This window comes from Miscanthus floridulus, chromosome 10 (genome assembly GCF_019320115.1).
Source record: "Miscanthus floridulus cultivar M001 chromosome 10, ASM1932011v1, whole genome shotgun sequence".
NCBI lineage: Eukaryota > Viridiplantae > Streptophyta > Magnoliopsida > Poales > Poaceae > Miscanthus > Miscanthus floridulus.
The window spans coordinates 40065891-40086965 of record NC_089589.1 but is presented as its reverse complement, the minus strand read 5'-3'; the positions used below and the strand labels follow the sequence as shown (position 1 = coordinate 40086965).

Sequence of the window (21075 nt, the reverse complement as noted above, 5' to 3'; positions counted from 1 at the left end):
CATATCAAAATGCAGAGTAAGTGCCAAGGGGTGTTGTCATCTGAGAAATGGTTCAGAGGTGAGAAGGGAAAGTAAACATCAGGCACGGGAAAAGACTGGTGTGTAAATTCCTACTGATCAAACTGTACCATCCTGGAATATTCCAAAGCTAGAGTGATGTACAAGTATAACTAAAATCTAAAATGCAGCATCAACAGAAGCTTTAGTCAATTACTTCCTCTGTTCAAGAACATGGCATCTTCAGTACATTGCCTGTTCTTGACATTCAACTCTGGAGATTTCACCTAAATGCTACATTATTGTGTTTTTGACATCCAACGTTGAGTGTCGCCTATTAAATAAAATATATGTTGGTACAGAATTGCAAAACTACCGACCAATCTGAAAGTACTTTTATATTTCTACTAGGCAGAGGCAGTATTCCATTAGTTTAATCTTGAAGTAACACCTAGTATTTCCACTACAAACAATGCTAGCAAGAACATCAAGGTATTCATGAGAAGCAGAAAGTCCCTAACGTAGAATTCTAGCTGATAAGGTGGATATTAAAGCCGATAAATAAGTTAAAGTATCCAAACAAAAACTGATTTGGACGTCACATTATTGTCAATTTGCATCCGTGCATACAACTTGGCTGCTTTCATGACTGTCACCAGTAGAGAACAGATTTTCGGCTCTAAGCTTTAGTCCCAGCCATTTTTGATCTAGGACTAAAGACATGATTAGTTCCGGTTGGAGCAACCAACCATGACTAAAGTCTCCTGCCCAACGGCTAGATGCGTAGCTTTTGCAAGAGGAGAGTAAGAGGGGACCTTTAGTCCTGGTTCGTGGTTCAAACAGGGACTAAAGGCCACCCTCTAGTCCCGGTTGGAGCTAACAGCCATGATTAAACATTTAATCCTGCTTGGTGGCTTCAACCGGGACTAGAACTCTACCTGTAGTCCGGGTTTATACCACAAACTAGGACTACATGTCCCGGGTTATATACTTTCTCCTTCTTCCTCCCCAGCCCGATCCATTTCAAGCTCTCTGCCTGCTCTCTGTTCTTGCTCGTGGAAGGAGTTCATGCTTGCGGGATTGGTGAAGACTTCATTCCTCCATCCATTCTTCAGTTCTAAAGGTTATCAACTTCATCCTCCCATGTTTCATCACTAGTTCATTTCTTGGTCTAGAAATAGAGAGATTTGTGGTTTTTAGATTGGGAATGATGATGGATTTTTTTTTATTTATATACCATTTGAGCTCGAAATCACATGATAGTTCGAATATGAAGATGAAGGAAGCTTATAGTAGCTCATCAAAACTAGTATGCACCTTTCATTGCCTCATTTCATGGTCTAGAAATAGAGAAATTTTTTGTTTTCTAGATTGAGAATAATGGTGGATATTTTTTATTTATATGCCATTTGAGGTCAAAATCACTTGATAGTTTGCATATGTAGATGAAGGAATCTTATAGTAGCTCATCAAAACTAGTATGCACCTTTATTGCCTCATTTCATGCATGGTTTAGAAATTGAGAAATAAAAGGTTTTATTTAGTATATTGCTCATTTAATTTTATGGTTCACAAAATGAGAAACTTATAGTAGTTCATGGAAATGAGTATAGAGAGTCGTAGATGGCGACTGCTTCTGGGTCCTCGGTCTCGCATGGGTCCCTAAGCGACTGAGACCAGACCTCCCTCTCATTGTGTGCGGCCAGTGTGGGCATCAGATTGTGAGGGAGTATAGGGTGAAGAAGGGTCCCAACCAAAGGCGCATCTTCTATATGTGTCCAGATCGCGAAGTGAGTAATTTTTTTTATCATATTTTCCTATGGTTTATAGCCATTTTTCGTGATGATTTTGATTAAAGTTCTTGATTTGTTATTGTAATTTTAATTTGATGGCACTGGATCATGTGACGGTTGGTACTGGGAAGAAGAGTATGTTGAGCACGTCCAAAAATCTCTTGCAAAGGAGACTGAGGCAGCTAATGAGAGTGCACCTGTGTATGATGAGGCAGTCAGCAGAAGAATGATCTGTCTATTTTAGATGGAATTAGTCACAAAATCCTTATTCTGCTGAAGTCTATTGTAGGTTTAGTTTGTTTAGTGCTATTTGGGATTGTCTATATTGTATCAAGGCTTTAATAAATTAATGTTCGAGAGTACGTGAAACAACTGTGTGGTATAGGATATTAATTAATCATGTTGATTGATGGATATTTTGGATCTTTTAATTAACTACTAACCATGTATGTTGTATAATATGGGTTATTACAAGTTTTTGATATGGTGTACGTCATGTAATGCAGATGAACCAACAATGGATGTACAACGCTGACCGCCGCTCCCTAGAGTTCATGAGGGGCATGCATGATTTCTTAAATGTGACCAAGGCAAACATGCAGAATGGTTTCATGTATTGCCCATGTGTTCTATGTAAGAATGAGAAGGATTATTCTTGCTCAAGGAAAATTCATGAACACCCGTTTACGTCGGGTTTCATGCCAAACTATATTTGTTGGACTAAGCATGGAGAAAGAGGTGTTATAATGGAAGAAGATGATGAAGAAGAAGGGGATGATGACAACATGATTATTCGTGGTTTTGCTAAATACGGTTCTCACTCTCCCGAACATTTTGATGACCTGGTTACCCAGTTCGTCGGGATGATCGCCAATGGCGACAAAGATATGGCCGATATACCGAAAGATTGGGGACATGCAGAGGACGACGAGCCTATCCTAGATCTTGATCTCGATGAGTACGATCAATTCCTCCTTGACAACCCATATTTAGAGGAGGAACTACCCAAAGAGGAAGGCACTAAGTTCGAGGAGCAACCCGAGTGTTACATGAATCTACAAGACCCTGAGCCACCTCGGGAAGCACTCGAGAAGCTCGAGCTCGAAAGCGCCACACCGCCGTCGGGAGACGTTACCATCTCAGACGCCCCATATGAGACCAGCGACAAAGCGTGCCTGCGCCTCCTTCGTCAGAATGATGATCTCAAAGCGGAGAACAATCACCTTCGCCAGCATCTCAACCAGTCTCCTAACACTCAACAGATTCAAGTTGAGCACACCCACCCCGCGAATGGCCAAAACCTGGCTAATCGTCCCTACGGGACTGTCAGGCTGCTTTAATCAGCTCCTAGGGCTGAGCCAACGATGCACCCGACAACTCGAAAGTCATGGTTCAGTCGGGAGACTCCCGAAACACGCCATGGTCCTGCTCCGTGCGATCGCCGATAATGCTTTCCAAGGACCAGGGGCTGACCAATGGGAGGACCTGGAGCATATCGTCCCCAACCCAATCTACGGTTGACTAGGGAATGGGCAAAATGCTCGCTTGTTGATCAATGCACGTAAATAGGCACGTGATACCGTGGCCCTTCCTAGTATTCAACAACTCCCGAGAAGCAGGCTCAGCTGCCGATCCAACTCGAGTATACCATCTCGAGAACAGCCTCAATCCCTCGCAAGAGACAGGCTTATCGAGACATGTTTGAAAGGATCATGAACATCCCATGTTAGAATCACGTCTTCATTGTGACCTCCTTGCCAAAGATTGTCTCACTTACCACAAGAGTGTCATTCTGGAAGCCAAAAGGCGGACAGACCAAGAAGGGTACTCAGGAGACCATGACAATGATCAAGGCCCCGATGCGTCTGCTAGAAGCTCCATGCTCATCTTCGGTTGCCCGCAAGCCTACTAGGATCGAAGGCTGCAAAAGCTGACTCATCGATGGATTTATGTGACCGCACCGACCTCCTTGCTATACCTACGCTGGTCAGAACGGCCAATTACCTATGATCGAACCAATCATCCAGACCGGGTGGTTGAGGTGAGCCAATTGCCTCTGGTGGTAACTGCGGTCATCGAGAACATGAGGGTGATGAAGATCCTCATGGATGGAGGCAGTTGCATCAACATCGTTACAAAGATACCTTTGACTAGCTCAACGTGGACATAAGGAAGCTACACGCATCACAGTCCCCCTTCCACGGCATCGTCCCTGGGCATCGCGTCATGCCCCTGGGCATGATAGATCTCTCTGTGACATTCGGCTACGTGGTACACTACCGAAAGGAGACACTCTCCTTTGAAGTTGTTGACTTCCAGGGACCTTACAACGCCATATTCGGGAGGCCATGTTACGCCAAGTTCATGGCAGTCCCAAATTACGCCTACCTCAAGCTGAAGATGCCAGGACCGCGCGGCATAATCATGGTGCTGGGAAACTTCTAGAGCATCTACCAGTGCGAGAGGGATGCCGTCGAGTACGCGGAGGCCAACAACTTAGACTCGGGGACTTCAAGTCTCCCCTACCGGAGGCCAGGGAAGAAGCTCCTGTCAATGACTCCAGGACAACAGCCTGTCGCCAGCCTCGACTCCGCCGCTGGCTTCAACCCCTGCGGCTCTTGTGATCGGATCTTGAGAAGGCTGCCAACGACCCTCAGTTACGTCGACCTTTTATTTTTCTAAATTTCAGCTATCTTTTACATCTTGCAAAGAACATTTATTTGTTACATGAACAAACTGTGATCTCTCAAGTACCTTACGAAGAACCTCTCTGAGTTGCTCGGGGGCTAACCTTTGCAGTTGTTGTGTTCCCCTATCTAGCACGTTCACATGTTATACTAACTTATCAACATGCTTGGGGCTATAATGATAACCATACGTGTCGCCCACTTTTACTTTCCCAATCGATCAATGTCTCATAGGCCTTGAAATGGTATAAGTGACTTAACAAGACCTTGCGTGGACTCGACCAAAGTGTTTCATCTTGGTTGAATAATCCCCAGGTAGTTGGTCCAAAGCTTAAACTAGCATAAAAAACTAAAGATAGTGAGAGATAGAGCATATAAAGTCGGGTGCAGCACATTACAAGACGGCCTCAAGCGCCTGAATCTTCTGATGAGTCAGGCATACTGCCCTATACTATCAAGGAGAGATCCACATCACAAATTATGGGGTCGGAAGGCTCTATGGCCTATTGCTGAATCTGCCTATACAATAGGGGATCTGTGTCAATAGGTTTCCCTCTGATGGAGCCGATGTTCAGGTCAATGTAGATTGTCCCGACGGTCACCAGCACCATGTGCGCCCCGGTTGATAAACCGTACTGGGCAACTTCCTCCAGACGCCTTGGGATCCCCCTCAGCTAGGACGCCACCTCTGACGAAGAGGCATGCCCTCCCGGCTGAGCATAGGCCGCCTGGCAGGCAACGCGTCCACCCGTGACTACACTCTGGAGGTCGTCAAGGGACAACACCTGTGACACGTACTTCGCCTCCATGACCGAAAGGGTCCCTACATGTAGATGCTCGGCCTCAGCAGCCACGGCCTCTAGGTTTGCATAATCAGACTTACACTTAGCAAGCTCGTTCTTAAGGCGCCTCACCTTAGCCGACTCCGCTGCGAACAAAGTGTGTCAGTCCAAAATCCGCATACAATCGTAACACGATTCATTGCCGAAAACAAATGCACCTTGGATCTGCTTCTAGAGCTTCTCTGTCTCTTCCTGAGCAAGTGCCCGCTTCTCCCTCTCCCTCCAGTATGTGGAGCCAGAGACACAGAAAGCATCCTTCTCTCGAGATAGCCCGATAATAGCCTCGACAGCAGCTGAAAAGGTAATGAAGGTTTTACAAGCCTCACCAAACATTAAGGAGAAAGGTCTAAAAGGATCAAGATGCCCAAGAGGGGGGTGAATTGGGCTAATTACAAATTTCTTTGCAATAATTAAATCATATGGTTAGCCCAATTAACCCCTTGTGCCTAAAAAGTGTTTCTAATTGTTCTACCGCACAAAAGACTTACAACCTAAGTTCCAATCCTACTCTAGCATGGCAATTCTATGAATGTAAAGACAAGAATTGAAATGCTCAAAGTAAATGCTCAAAGTAAATAGAGAAGGAGGAACGCGGCGATGTTTTGCCGAGGTATCAAAGAGTCGCCACTCCCCACTAGTCCTCGTTGGAGCACCCGCGCAAGGGTGTAGCTCCCCCTTGATCCGTGCAAGGATCAAGTGCTCTCTACGGATTGATTCTTTGACACTCCATCGCGGTGAATCACCCACAACCGCTCACAACTTGAGTTGGGTCATCCACAAGCTCTCCGGATGATCACCAAGCTCCCAATCACCACCAAGCTGTCTAGGTGATGGCGATCACCAAGAGTAACAAGCACGAACTCTCACTTGACCACGACAAGCCTAATGAGAAGGGTGGATGCACACTTTGCTACTCTTGATCTCACTAATGAGGTCTCTCTTTGGGATTCTCAAATCTCAATCACCTCACTAGGACCTTGCTCTTCTTGGCACTCTCTAAGGTGTTTCTCAGCTGTTGGAATGAGCAAAAGTACCCCCACACACGAGTAGAGGTGGTATTTATAACATGGGCTGAAAAATGAACCGTTATGTGCCTCTATGGGGTGACCGGACGCTCCGGTCATGTTGACCGGACGCTCCGATCAGTACACCCCGAACTCTAGTGTTACAGTGTGACTGGACGCTGGCCAGCGTCCGGTCGTGATTTTCCCTCTCTGGAACCTTACTGGAGTCGACCGAACGTAGGCTCTCAGCGTCCGGTCACTTCACCTCTCAGCGTCCGGTCGCGCCAGACGTTTTCACCTTGGTCAAATGAACTGACCAGACTCTGCGCCAGCGTCCGGTCAATATTTGACCCTCCATTCACTTCCAACTCTCGATCATATGTGAATGAAGTTTGCTCCATCGGATCTAAGGGCTGTTTTGGAGCTACCTAGCGCTAGTTTTAACAAGTGTGCACCACACCTAACTCACTAGACTCACCTAGGTCAAGCTACGCGTCCATACCCCCCTTAATAGTACGGCCAAAGGAAAAACAAAGTCCTAAACTACTCTAAGTGTCTCTCCAACTCCAATCGACACTTAGAACTAGTCCATCCTTAACCTTGTCGTCCATCCTTTGAAAACCAAAACGATTTCCATCGTAGGGGCATGACAACCATAATTGCCCAATCGATCTCCATTACCGTGACCTGACTTAATTGCCTCTGCAAAACACACGTTAGTCACAGTAATCACGTATTGTCATTAATCACCGAAACCCAACTAGGGGCCTAGATGCTTTCAAGGTCCTAGTAGAAACCCTACCTTGGGCCTCATCCTAATGGTGCTTCAGGGCCGCCACCTCTCTCTTGCTTCATCGCCCGGCCGAGAGAATCTCTCCAGGATGAAAGCGGACTTGGCTGAGGAATTCTTCTGAAGATACTACAAGAGTAAGACAACATAAGTCTTAGCTTCATTTAGAACGAATCAACCAAAGACTTAGGGGCCAGACCCATCGGGTCCACTGCGTGGCCCTGAGTATAAACCAAGGGTGACACTCGCCTAGGTGCAACCACCAGTTCGGTGCTCGGGGGCTGGAACTCCCGACGCGGATCATACCTCTAGGGTAGCGCTAAGGGAATCCACAGCCGAGATGCTCTTGGTCTTCACGGCATCGGCCAGGCCTCGTAGCGTAGCAGACAAAGTATCTGTGTGTTTCGCCATCCCGTCCAGCTCCCCAAAGTCGAAGACAAGACGACATCGTTCCTCGACATCATCGAACAAGCTCTCACCTTTAGTGTCGAAAGCTTGCAGGGATGGACCTCCCCCTACTCATTTGGTTCAAAACCTGAGAAGGACCAGGTAGACGCCGTCCACCTACGGAGGAGAGTCAATTCGCAGCAACACCCTCTTGAGGCCGTCCTCTAGAATAACTTCCAAGGACGACCCCGATAGATCAAGCTCGTGAACTAGCTCAATGATAGGCTCTTTCCCTTAGGCACCCACGCTAGGAACCTAAGTAGGTTCACCCTGCACAAGCCCCACCTGGGTCACCGAAGAAACATCTTCCCGAGCATCCTCCAAAGGTGGCACGCCTATGATGATACTAGCCATGAAGTCATTAAGGGTAACAGTGACCAAAATCTTCTATGAAATACTCAAATCCTCACTCTCGTTTGGGTGAACTCCTAGAGCTATGATCTCACTAGCGTTGTCTAGCACGATTGCTTCGGGCAACCTCTCAGTTGATAAGGTCTTCAACCGAGAACTACGCCCAAAAAGCAAGCATCGGGAACTCAACACCTGACAAAAACACGAGAGAAAGGAATTGAACTTACATGTTCCCATCACTGGGAACATCCAGCAGTGTAGGCTTCTTCAACCACCTATGCGAGGTCCCAGAACCTTGCTCAAAGGGGACATACTCCACCTTTAGGCCAAAGTCGCCAACGATCAAGACCGTCTCGGCTGATGGCTTATCATTGGCAGGCCTAGGTGACCCTAGAGCCCTCGACATGCGAACAACTCGTGCTAAACCAAATTTACATACACCAAGGCCATGACTGGCCAAGGATAACCGACGTACCTGGCACTACCGATGCCTGGGCTCTTCATCCCCCTCATTGGTGCTTGCAGACTCTGCTGCAGTCCTGTGCCTCCTCGTCTGCATGCCTGAACACGACGCGCTACGACCGGCATGTCCTAGGCGAGGACCAGGGACAATGGCACCCAACTCCTCTCGAAGTGCGGACATCTCACCATTACTGGCTGATGTCTCCGCACCATCGGTCCTCTGCTCCTGGACCTTCTCCAAAGGGGCCCTAGAGCGGTACTTTCGGTAATCCTGCAAGACGGAGCAAGTCACACGAGGAAATTGGGACGAGTTGTCAACTGATCATCGAACAGCTGACACCTTACCGAGTTCTCATCATCTCTCTGCTTCGAGCTCAGGGGCTCCACCAGATGGTCTTTGCCTAGGAGCTAGGATTTTGGACCCAGCACCTTGTTGGTAACAACCATCACCTAATGTACTGATGGCGTCAGGAGAGTCGCACATCAGGGACGCACATTCCCTTAGGGGATGGATCCACCTCCAAAAGAAGGCCGCCAGGCAAGCCTAACCGGTAACCCCTCTCCTTTGGTGGTAATCCTACAGATCACTCTCGAGTTCGTCCATCTCTTCCGGATCAGACTCGGGAACTTCCTCTTTCTCTGCCGCTGGCAGAAGGGGTGGGAGCTTGTGGGAAAAGGCCGAAGCCAAGCAGTCATAAACATAAAACCACTTCTTCACCCAATTCAGGATGTTGGAAGGGAGATTGATGTGAAAGAATGGAGATTTGTCGGCATCCTTGATCCAAAGGCTGCTGGTGACCTTCCGGTCCGACTAAGGAAGAATGTCGAAGCAACGATAAAACAACGCCCAGTGGGGTTCGACCCCCATGAAATCTTCACAATAGGAAATGAACATCGTTAGAAGCACAATCCTGTTCGGGGTCAGGTGGTGTACCTGCACGTCGTGGTATCAGAGATCTCGGACGAACCAGTGGATGGGCACCCCAAATCCATGGCAAAAGAAGTTGATGAAGACTACAATCTCACCAGAATTAGGGGCGGGCACGTCCTGCCTAAGGGCACACCAGTAACCCAAAAGCTCCCTTGGCAGCAGGAATCCCCCAACCACAAGATTCTTGATGTCCTCCTCGGTCGCCGTCGACACCTCCCACAGAGAATTGGGGACGGGACTTCGTCCCCCTTTGCTCTTCGAGCCCATATCTTCTTCACTTACTGAACTAATGGTTTTGGCTTTCTTGGCCAGGGTCTTTCTCGACACCATGACTATGACTGTCGGGAGCGAGATCTAGATGTGACGATGTCTGCTAGGTCAAGGTAAGCAGAGGAGTGAGCACTACTGCTTTTTGTCGGCAGTGGCAAAGGGACAGGTCGTCTCCACCCTCGGCTAACCTATAAGGGTGGCTAATACTAGTCAAAAACCCTTATGGACCCTGGGCCTAAGGCCTAAAATTGCTGGTGAAACCGGGTGGACCAACATTTGGGCCCCACCAAAGCCCAGCGTAGCCCACCAAAGCGGTAGGTGCAGTCGATGATTCTGGCCCAGAATCATGAAAGCCAAACCCTACCATTTCTAGAGTGAGGGGGTGTTCAGGAGGGTCGCCAGCCGATCCTAAAACCTCTGGCCTCGAGGCTACATAAATCTCTCGAATGTTCGGACAAGCTCCAAGTACCTTATTTCAGCGGACGCGTGCCCCTCCAGGGGAAATCGGAAAATTGGTCAGCCCATTCCTGCAACCAAAGTACGAGCTCCTGAAATCTAGAAAAAGAGTTTTATGATGTGCCCCAACTAGTCAGGCTTTGTCTTGCCGCTTTCGGATAGCGGACGTTCACCTGTTCTACCCGTTATTAACTCGATAGAATATCATACACCACAGCCCCAGAGGTTTACATGTGTTCGCTATTCGCCCAAGTGATCCTTGAGCTTTCAGGATTGTGGCTTCAGGAGCCATGAACGACCGCACTTGGTCGGAGTAAAATTTTAGATCGAGTCACTTGCATAACCTGTAGTTATACTAACTACCCATCGGGTTGGGAAGGAGGGTCCATAAAAATGCAAGGTCAGGTTCGACTGAATGAAAATCTTCAAACCACCCGATTTAATCGGGACCTAGGTAGTAGTGTTCAAAATCAACAAAAGTCATTATTTTTTATTAAACTCTGCTGCACTTTACATCGTCAAGTTTACAATAACCAAAATCTATCAGAAACTGTTATAGTTATGATGACCCTTCTAAGCACAAGTTTGACTTCGCCACTCAAGCGATAGACATCTCATGAAGCGTAGAAGTTGGACAAGGGGCCACCTTGACCCTCACCTTGCCTTCAACCTTCATGAGCACGGACGATGCTCAGAAGACGCCTTTGGGAGTCCCACCTCACGGAGCTTCCTCTAACATCCGAGAAGAGGAGCCCCATGAGGATGGTGGCTCGCGCCATCTTCTGCGGCATCGAGGAGGAGCAAACGACGTCGATTCGGTGGCATTAAGCCTCTAAATCAATACATGAGAGCACCCAGGTTGAGATCTATGGGGTAAAAGGTTTCCCGGCAACAGCAAGCCACCCTTTGCCCTCTAGGATTCCCTACAGATACTCCGACATAGAAAGCTCCTGTGTGCCGACCACCGGTGAGCCCGGCCGCCGTTTCCTCGGTGACCTGGGCCGCCAATGGTATTGTTCCTCCCCATCTTCGCAGAACTTCCTCTAACACCCAAGGAGAACGCCCGCTGCCAGGCCACTACGGAACCCGATCTTGAAAGCTTTCTCCCAGCATCGGCGCGACCACCGAAAATCACCATGAACCATGGCGCACAAGCAGAATCGCCACTCTCACACTCCGTCTAAGGCAAGGGGATTTGGAGAAGAAAGGAGGGGTGAGACTCACTGGCCTTCCTACCCCCTGCTTAAATAAGCGCCTCGAGGATGGTGGTAGGGGAGTGGGTGCCTAGCATTAAAAATGCACTCAAGCATCGAGAGGGTTCCGTAAAGTAAAAGCATGGGAAATGGCATGGTTTGGGTTCCTAGGCACCACTATACTTATCTTTTATAGGATTCAATGACGCGCATGCGATGCGTTCAAATGGGTGGGAGACTTCCACCCGGAGGAATCCTGGAACTCAGGAAGGCATTGCTGCCAGTCAGTGCAACACGCACAGTTGTCCCGATACTCGGGACCTTCTGACTGTATTCAAGCATCTCGGCACCCAAGAAGTGTTCATCAGGACCTACGGCACCCGAACGTTACAGGGACTCATAGCACCCGAAGGTGGTATAGCTCTACGAGCCCATCATTAAATCCTACGGGGGCTACTGTCAGAGATATGGGCCCGGGGTACCCTCATCAACCATATATCTGGCCCATTAACAGAGGACGACCGAGGAGGAAGCCCGCAAGGACTAGGCACAACTACCAACTTGGAGATCACGACGTATCAAGGATATCTGCCGCCATCACAACTATGGTAGGATAGAATTGATTTGTTGTAACCAACTAGGAATCCAATCTGTAGCGCCGATCGCCCTCGTTGTAACCCTACCACTCTTCCTATATAAAGAGGGGTAAGGGATCCATGATCATCACGTCCACCACGACAGCATCGCCTCATTCCAATCTACCTCGTAGCTAGGAGCAACAACCCCTATAACCAAGCATACGAATACAAGAAGAAGTAGCAACTGGACGTACGACTTTTACTCGCTTCCTGGGGGCCTGAACCAATATAAATCTTTGTGTCTCGTGTGCAACCATCTGGATCAATCTACGCGATCACGTTGCTAGGCATTGCTGGAGCTAAACAATCTGACATCTAGTAACTTCAAACACTTGCGTAGCTGGGGCACGTGGAACACTAGGTGCACTCTAGTCAATTCCTTGGGTAACTCCAACTTGTATGCTAGCTTGCCAACTCCTCGACAAATCCGATAAGGTCCCACAAACTTCGGTGCTAGCTTCCCTTTTACATGAAATCTGATAGTGCCACGAAGTAGGGAAACCTTAAGATAGACATAGTCCCCAACTTTGAACTCGAGATCTCTCCGCCTGTTGTCTGCATAGCTCTTCTTTCGGCTCTGGGCAATCCTCATATTCTCTCGCACTTGGGTGACTCCTTCCTCGGCGTCCTTGATCTTTGCTGGGCCAAAGAACGATCTCTCTCTCACTTCTGACCACATCAGAGGTGTTTTGCACTTCCTACCATACAGGGCTTCGAAAGGTGACATCTTGAGGCTAGCCTGGTAACTGTTATTGTAGGAGAACTCTGCGTGAGTCAAACTCTTCTCCCAATCTGATCCGTACTTCAGTACACAGGCTCTAAGCATGTCCTCCAAGATCTTGTTCACTCTCTCTGTCTAGGGGCGGTAAGCGGTGCTGTAATCTAGTCGAGTCCCGATAGCCTTGTGTAGACTCTTCCAGAACTTGGACACCCATTGTGTCCCTCGATCGGACACTATACTAATAGGAGCGCCGTGAAGTCTGAGAATGTTGTCCCCATACAGATCTGCTAGCTTCTCAACTCGGTAGTCAATCCTGACTGCTACAAAGTGAGCTACCTTGGTCAATCTGTCGACAATCACCCAAATAGTCATGACCCTTCCGGATTCGAGGCAACCCTACTATGAAGTCCATAGATATGCTCTCCCACTTCCACATTGGAACATCTAGGGGCTTCAGTAATCCCACAGGCCTTTGGTGTTCGGCCTTGATCCTATTGTAGGTGTCACATCGGGCGACATGCCCGGCAATATCCTTCTTCATGTTCTTCCACCAAAACAGCTTCTTCAAGTTTGCATACATCTTAGTGCTACCCGGGTAAATGCAATACTTGGAATTGTGTCCTTCAGCTAGGATCTCCTCTCGCAAGGCTGCTTTGCCTATTTCCATTTCCTTCCCTATTCTAATTCCTTTTCTGTTTTCTATTCTACACTTGAGCTCCTATGCATGTATACATGTGTTGCCAAGCATGTATGCATCCTTATGGGGTCCACTAGGGGTCATCTAGGGTATTAGGGTCAATGCCAGGGGTTGGCAACACACACACAACAAGTTTTATCACAAATGTTTAGTTGATTTTATTACATCACCTCACATAAAATCAAGAAGATGCAACTCACAAGTTGTTTAAAATGCAAATGCTCAAACATGCTATCTTGGGCTCTACTTGTGCAACTACAAGGGTGGTTTTCCTAGCATGCACACTCACCATGCATGGGTTTGTTTAGAAAAATTTTTAAGGTGTGATTTTTGGTTATCTGAAAACCTGCGTTGTTACAAAGGGGGGCCAGGGCCAAGGTTGGCCGCCACTGAGCTCCGCCAGTGCTCGGAGATGCTCTAACAATAGCTACTTTAAACTAGAAAACACCTACTACTTCAAGAACAATGCAGAGAACAATGTTTTCTAAACAAATCAAGGTTTGGATTTCTGAAAGAAGAGAACATAAAGATTTTGGTTCAGATGCAAGACAACTAATGGGTAAAGGGAGCAAGAAACAACATGAATGTACTTCATAACTATGCAACCTATATAAATGAGAAAATCAAATGAAAATGTGAACAAAGTGGTGGTACTTGTTTTAAGACCACTTAATGAATGGTCACGTAAGCGTCATAAGTAATTGCAAAGCAAAAAGGGACTGAAATGAAAATATAATAAACAAAAAGAAATATGAACAATATAGTGGCAAGTAACCACCAAGATGGTGAGGCGGCAGAGACGCCATCCACCGTGGTGAAGAACGATTTGGTGATGATCAAGGTTCGAGGTTGCATGAGGCACTAATGGTAGCTGTAGTGGAGGGTGGTAGTGCGGAGGGGCGTCTAGTAATGGGAGCCCAACAAGAATTAGTGGTGAGTTAGCCCAACAAAAAAGGAAGTGACGAGGAGTCAAAGATCGTGGCCCATGCAAACTCAGTGTGGCTCAGTTGATTTATGTTGCATAGGTTGAAACCTTGTCTATTAAGTCTCATGTGTTTATATTTTTCTTATCTATTCAAGATTTTATCAATACACAACATTGCCCATCGGCAGCAAGGCATATGCGTTGTCTTTGTCTATATCAAGATTTGCTAACAAATTCATGTAGAAGCGAAGGCTTTAAGTGCGTGTTTGTGGACATCTACATTTGTAATTTGTGTTTGAAAAAAGCTGGATCATGCTAGCGCTGGTGAGGCAGAGAGGGAGGGGAGTGGCCGTTAGACGTTCGGCAAACTGACCATGCTAGCCCTGTTGCATTAGTCCTCACTCAAAATCAAGGGGTAAAACTTGCCAGGTGCAAAAATTCCAATTTATGTGTTGAGTATACAGTTTGCCGAACGTCTAATGGAAGTCAGTTTTTCTTTCCCAGTCTTGCTACCTGATGTCCATTTAAGTATTAGCATAGCACACGTGAAAACAGAGAGAATATATTTAAGTATTAGCACACGTGAGAACAGATTAATTTGTCCACATATTTCAACAAATCCTCATGAACTTTTTTTTGAGAACACAAATCCTCATGAACTGATCCAGATCCAACTTAAATAACCCAAGTTCTGATCAATTTATGCTACAGTTCTACATGTTCACAAAATCAGAAGCCTAGCACTGACAAGACACAAGATTACCCACAAATGTTGTAGCGAACATTTGCCTAGCGTTTCATAATATTGAGCAACAGTAGATCAAACGACAGCCCAAATACTTCCTCACATGTGAAATCAGAAACTGAAACCTGTATGAAAAAGATAGGCACAAGAAGTTCAGAGTAAGATGTAATCTGTAGAAGAATTCAGCTATTTGACAGATAATTTGACGTGCTGAAAAACCTCAAATTGGTTTTTGAGGAAAATAAAGCACGGGACACACCTGTTGCTGTAAATTTTATTTTATGTAAAAAGGTCACACACCTGTACAAAGAGCAAGAAAAGCCAGCAGGAAAAGCTGGAAATAGGGTGAAAAGAAAAGCTACTTGAAAGAACTATACAAATATGGAAGCCAGGAGAAGAGGGACATCCATCTCAATCTGATGAGCATGTTCAAATAATCTGACGATGAACCAAAACATTGATTTCTTTGACACCTAATTTCCCAACCATGATATGCTACAAGCTTTTCACTTATAATGATAAAAAGAGTGCTCGGCACACTAGTTTTCGGAACACATCAGAGTTTGATTTATCCAAAGACGACAAAATTTAAAGGTATTTTCAGTGAAAAATAAAAAGAGGGTCGAAGAAAAAAAGCTTCAGTGTAAAGGTATCATGCTAATATTTGCAATATACAATGATAAGATGATGCCCGAAGGGGGCGAACCTTCCAGAAAATGGGAGGGCGCAAGACAAAAAGTCAGCATTTTGAGTTACTTAGAATAATTCAATGCAGATATTGAAGATGCAATTTGGAACTAACTGGCAAGGTGACATATAGTGAAAACACCACAATTCAGTCATTTCTGTCCATTACAAACTAATTAGCAAGTCAAGCATTCAAAACTATTTAAGAACTGAACAAACTGTTCTATTGTCAGTGCAATGCAATTCAGTTAAAATAATTATGTGTACTGCTTTGTGGATGCCACCTGACATCAAAATGTCCAGGCTAGTGCATGGATTTCTTTTCTCTCGAACATGCAGCACGGCGAGCTGTGTATCTTTGTATTAGGGTAGTGCATGGATTTCATTTCTCTATCATTTGTATCGTAGATTGTAGGATTTTACAGTTTCTTTTTATTTTTATCAAATTTACACTGCTAACATTCTTTCATGAAAATGAAGGTTGCTGAAAATGTCAGAAATATAGAAGCACAAGGACAGTTCAAGTTAGCTTACGTATGTTAAATGTGCACAGGAATTTCAGAACTTTGGCAACTCTCTCATCAACCACTTCACACTTGATTTCCATTATCTTAAGGTATTTTGAAATTGCAGCAGATTGCATTGCTGAACTGAAGCTTCCTTCCATTTCTACATTATGTTTAGGCCCCTGCAGTGAACAAGTAATGTAGGATCAATAAGAAGTGTAACAAATCTAAAATGCAGCAGTAGCCAATTAATGTAGTATGTACCTCAGAAAAGAGTTGAAGAGTGAGCTTCTCTAAATTTGGTGTGTTCAAGAATACAAGCTAATGCATGGATGCCATCAGGTACACACCAGTACTCATTGAGCAACGAAGTCCTCAAGTTGTAAAACATAGGGCACCATCTCAAATCCCTTTTGAAAATAAACTGGACAAGGCACAAACATAAAAGATAAGGTAAGTTGGTGACAATGCAAGAAAAAAGCAAAAAGCAAAGGCCATTCTAACCAAGAGCTATCAATGTCCAGCGGATATGTAAATAATACTGTGGATTTGAGGCAAACAATGCTAAAGAGGAGGAGATCGACGAAGGAGGCAAAGGGGGAGCCGAAAGGAACTTACCTATGCGAACACATCTTCTGCCCCTACGGATCTCGCGGATTCGACAGGCATATCACGGATTTGTCGTCCTCCAATCCTTCGTACCAGATCCTGCATCGATGAGTACGGGCGGGGTGGCGGCGGGGCTAGGCAGGGGCTTCGCACCTGGGTCTCCCGTATCCAGGTCACCGCCGACATCGCGCAGGGGCTAGAGTAGGTCCATCACCACGCAGGCGCCGTCCACGGCTGCATCTCGATCTCTGCCGCTATCGTATCCTACCCGGGCCTTTGTGCGCAACCGAACTCACGCTCCCCACCAACGCCAATGAGGTCGGCGACTCCCCTACACCGCTACACGGCCTCGGGCTCCAGCGAGCCGTCGCGGATCTCGATCAGGCCGCTCTCCTCCACACGGGCCTTGGTCGTTTGACGGCTGTGGCAGGCGACGGGGTAAGTGCGGCGCAGGGCCGTCCCATAAATTTTATGGCCCCTGGGCAAGTAACGCTAAGGGCCCGGCAATATAATATTTAAATAGGATGATTAAAGTATATAATTTATAGTATATATTTAATTTTTTTTGAAAAGGTAACAGTACATCAAAGAAGATAAAAAAACGGCAAAATAACTACGATGGTTACCTCAAATAAAACTACGGTGCTTTAGTGCTTTTTAAAAAAACGTCTTGGGGCATTTCTTGATGCAAAATCTTCAAGAACACTTTCAAGATCAATTGTATCTAAAATATCCTTCTCAATACTGCACATAGCCAAACCATTTAATCTTTCTTATAGCATAGTTGACCTCAAACAATTTTTCAGTAGCTTCAATTTGGAGAAGCTTCTTTCAGCTGATGCTACTGTCACTGGAATAGTTAACAGAATCCGATATGCAATAGAGGCATTTGGATAGCAATCTGCAACTTTAACAAAGTGAAGAATCTCATATGCTGACATCAACTGATCTGGCAAAGTTACTTGCAACACTTTCAACTCAGAGAACAAATCATCTAACTCAACATCAGACTTGTTGTCATGAGAAAAAGTATTCACAAAAGTTGTGCAACGGTCTCGTAGATCACTATGATCCAAGGACTTTAAATTTTTCGAATTGAATAAGAAACCAAATATTTTCTCAAATTCCTTTAGCTGATCAAATCGACTAGTCAATGAAACAATTGCATAATCAACAATAACTAGGAAGTAGTCATCATTGAAGTCATCTATAGCTGACCGTTGTAACATGATAAAAAATATTGAATTACAAATCAAATCCCTGAGGCCTAGCCCTATCCCCGTAAGCAGGTATTGATCTGTACACTAAAGTACTGAACTGCAATCAAATTGATTTGTTTATTTAAGAGGCCTGATACCTTTGCCGACTTGCCGTTGCCGTGAAGAGGGACGCTGCACCGCAGTGCCACGCCGCCATGCCGGAGGGACGTCCGTGCTCGCGCTCGCGACTAGCCCTAGCACGCCGACACCATCACGTAGTCTGCAAACACGCACTCACGATCGAGAACGAGAATACGAGCGGCCGCCGCCAATTGGTACGCACTATTGCCTTACCGGCGTATGGGCTGATAGCATCTACTATACAATATACACATGGGTACCCTCATGGGCCCCTAGCCTCATGGGCCCATGGGCATCGCACAGGCTGCCCCCCCCCATAGGACGGGCCTGGTGCGGTGGCAGGGGAGTGATGGGACGGGGGCTTAGGGACCGACAGCGGTGGGGGTGGGGTGCGGGTGCCGCGGGGGGAAGGCAGAAAAGATGGGGAGGTGCGCGATGTGTGCTTGGACGGAAGGGGAAGGGGAAGGGGAAGGGGAAGCGGAAGCGAGGTGACGGCGGGGCGTCGATCGAGGAACCCGCGAGCAACCCTGATCTGGGTAGAGGAGATACGACGGGCATAGGGGCGTCGATCGCACAAAGCAGACCGACCTAGCGTCGCGGTATCGCATGGGCTCGCGGCGCGCGGGAAGGGAGGCCCACCGGCGGCGACGAAACTATCGGTATCATGGAGACGCGGGGTCGCACGACCTATCGTCATGCCGGACAGACGTTGACAGTAGGAATTTTTTAGCTGCAGAGAAGAGATATCTTATTGAATATTTAAACACATACATAGAGTATTAAATATAGACTAAAAAAATAATTAATTACATAGTTTGCGACTAATTTGCGAGACGAATCTTTTAAGCCTAATTAGTCCATGATTTGACAACGTGGTGCTATAGTAACACATGTGCTAATGACATATTAATTAGGCTTAATAAATTCGTCTCACGGATTACTGACGGATTAATTAGGCTTAACAAATTCGTCTCGCAGATTACTGACGGATTCTGTAATTTGTTTTTTTATTAGTATCCGAACACCCCCATGCGACACCCCAAAACTGTACACCCTAGATTTAAACAAGGCCTCAATCAAATAGTTAGAGCATCTCTAAGAATTACCAAAAATTAATTCCCAAAATATTGAGTTTTCCAAATCATCAAAATGATTCGGAAGCAGCAAAGGAAGATTTCTTCAATAGTTTTCAAAAAATCACTCATAAAATGTAAAAATTTGGTCTATACGAAACTTTCGCGGCGACGGTGTGTTTTTTTTTTGTTTTGCGGAAGATCACACATGTGCCTATATCTACGGCTGCCTCCTTCCACGCCGCGACCGCCCCCTACCACGTGACAGTCGCCTCCTTCCACGCCGCAGCCAGCCAACAAACACCCTTGCTAGCGCCAGCCACGCCTAGCCGGCCGCCAGCGTGGCCACGAGACTCGCCCCGCCGGGCCACAACCAGGCGATAGGCTCTCCCTGCCGGCCACAGCTGGCTAGCAGCCTCTCCCTGTTGGCCACAGCCAGCCGCCAGCATTCATAGGTAGCTAGCGACATCCTAGCTAGGGAATATGAGTGCTGAGAAATCACCTCTACAAAGAGAATTGGATGATTCATCATCAAATGACAGTGACTATTTGATCTTGTCAGTATCTCGAATTGTGCAAACATATTCAAATGATGCAAGAAGACATGGTGGTTCTATCTCAGGCCATATAGTTATTGATCGAGATAGAGAAGGCGGCCACCAAAGGATGTTTCAAGATTATTTAGCAGATGATCCGACGTATTACCCACATTTATTCGGTCAGAGGTTCGTCTACATTGACTTGTGATCGGTTCATAGTATGTTTATTAATTAATTACTATATGATATGTTTTATTTTTTTAGTTTATTTCAGGTGCAGGATGAGTAGGGTTCTTTTCCTACTCATAATGTATGCCGTAGAACCCCAGGAGTGCACCCAATGTATGTCACACCCCAAAATTTTCATTTTGGGATGTGAATAGAAAACACTAAATAAAATAAATGTTTTTATGAATTTTCTAAAATTTTCCAAGATTTAATTATGTTGTTTATAATTTAAACAGTGAAAATGTGATTTTCCTAAACTTTTAAAATTTAAACTTGATACGTTTGTTGCATTCATTCATGCCGAGGGGCATTAAATTTTATTGTGTGAAAAATGAACTTCAAAAACTCGACTTAGCCTCGAATAGGTTTTGCTCTATTTATTTAAAAATAAGAATGAATTTCAAATTTTGTTTTATAAAGATGTTTTAAAAAATAGTTTGAGTTTTAGAAGTCTTTGAAAAAGTAATTTAAATATAATTTCTAAAAAGTTATAGTCAAATTCTTTAATCCTTGTTTGGCTAAAATCTTCATAATATCAGGCCTAATATCTCTTCATCCCTATCTTTGTTTTATCTAACGTGCTCATACAATATCCTTTCGTTCTTTTTCTCTACAACTGTTTGGTACCCTTTTTCCTTTTGTTTATAATTCTTTCTTTCCTCTTGGCCTTACTCCTTTGCACGTCATTTATTCTCAAGCATGCAAGAGCCACCAACTTTCATCACGTGAGCATCCCAACTCCAATTCATCTAGCATCACTTCTTTTCAGATAAATTCAGATCAATAATCAGCAAGTCCAGAAGACGTCTAGTAGTCCAGTCTTTATTGCAACCCACCTCTTTCCATCATGGATTCCACCCAGCTCCAAATTAACTCCCTGAGCCCAGCACAAAATAACGTAACCCATCCTCACAATGTTTCAGATGTCTCTGCTGAACACTATGGCCAACCGCCAGGGCCCATACAAGTGCACATCCAAGAAGCAGTGACGCCACCACTACTGAGCAATGATTTATTGCCCACTCTATTCTCCATCAATTTACGCCATCAGGAGAAGAAACCGATACCTTCGCATTAACGTGTGCTCCACCGTCATCCAAGGTAATTCCTTTCTGACGTAGTGACGTCTCAACTCTCCCTCCCT

At 45.8% G+C, this 21075-nt stretch overlaps 1 long non-coding RNA gene across 1 annotated transcript; it reads right to left on the bottom strand.

Moving 5' to 3' along the window:
- Positions 1-14819: 14819 nt before the first annotated feature.
- LOC136490064 (uncharacterized) lies at positions 14820-17195 on the bottom strand. Its single transcript, XR_010767493.1, has 4 exons — positions 16761-17195; positions 16407-16566; positions 16171-16324; positions 14820-15074 (listed from the first exon to the last, which is right to left on the bottom strand). It is a non-coding gene; the product is annotated as an uncharacterized lncRNA (long non-coding RNA).
- Between the last annotated feature and the right edge of the window lie 3880 nt (positions 17196-21075).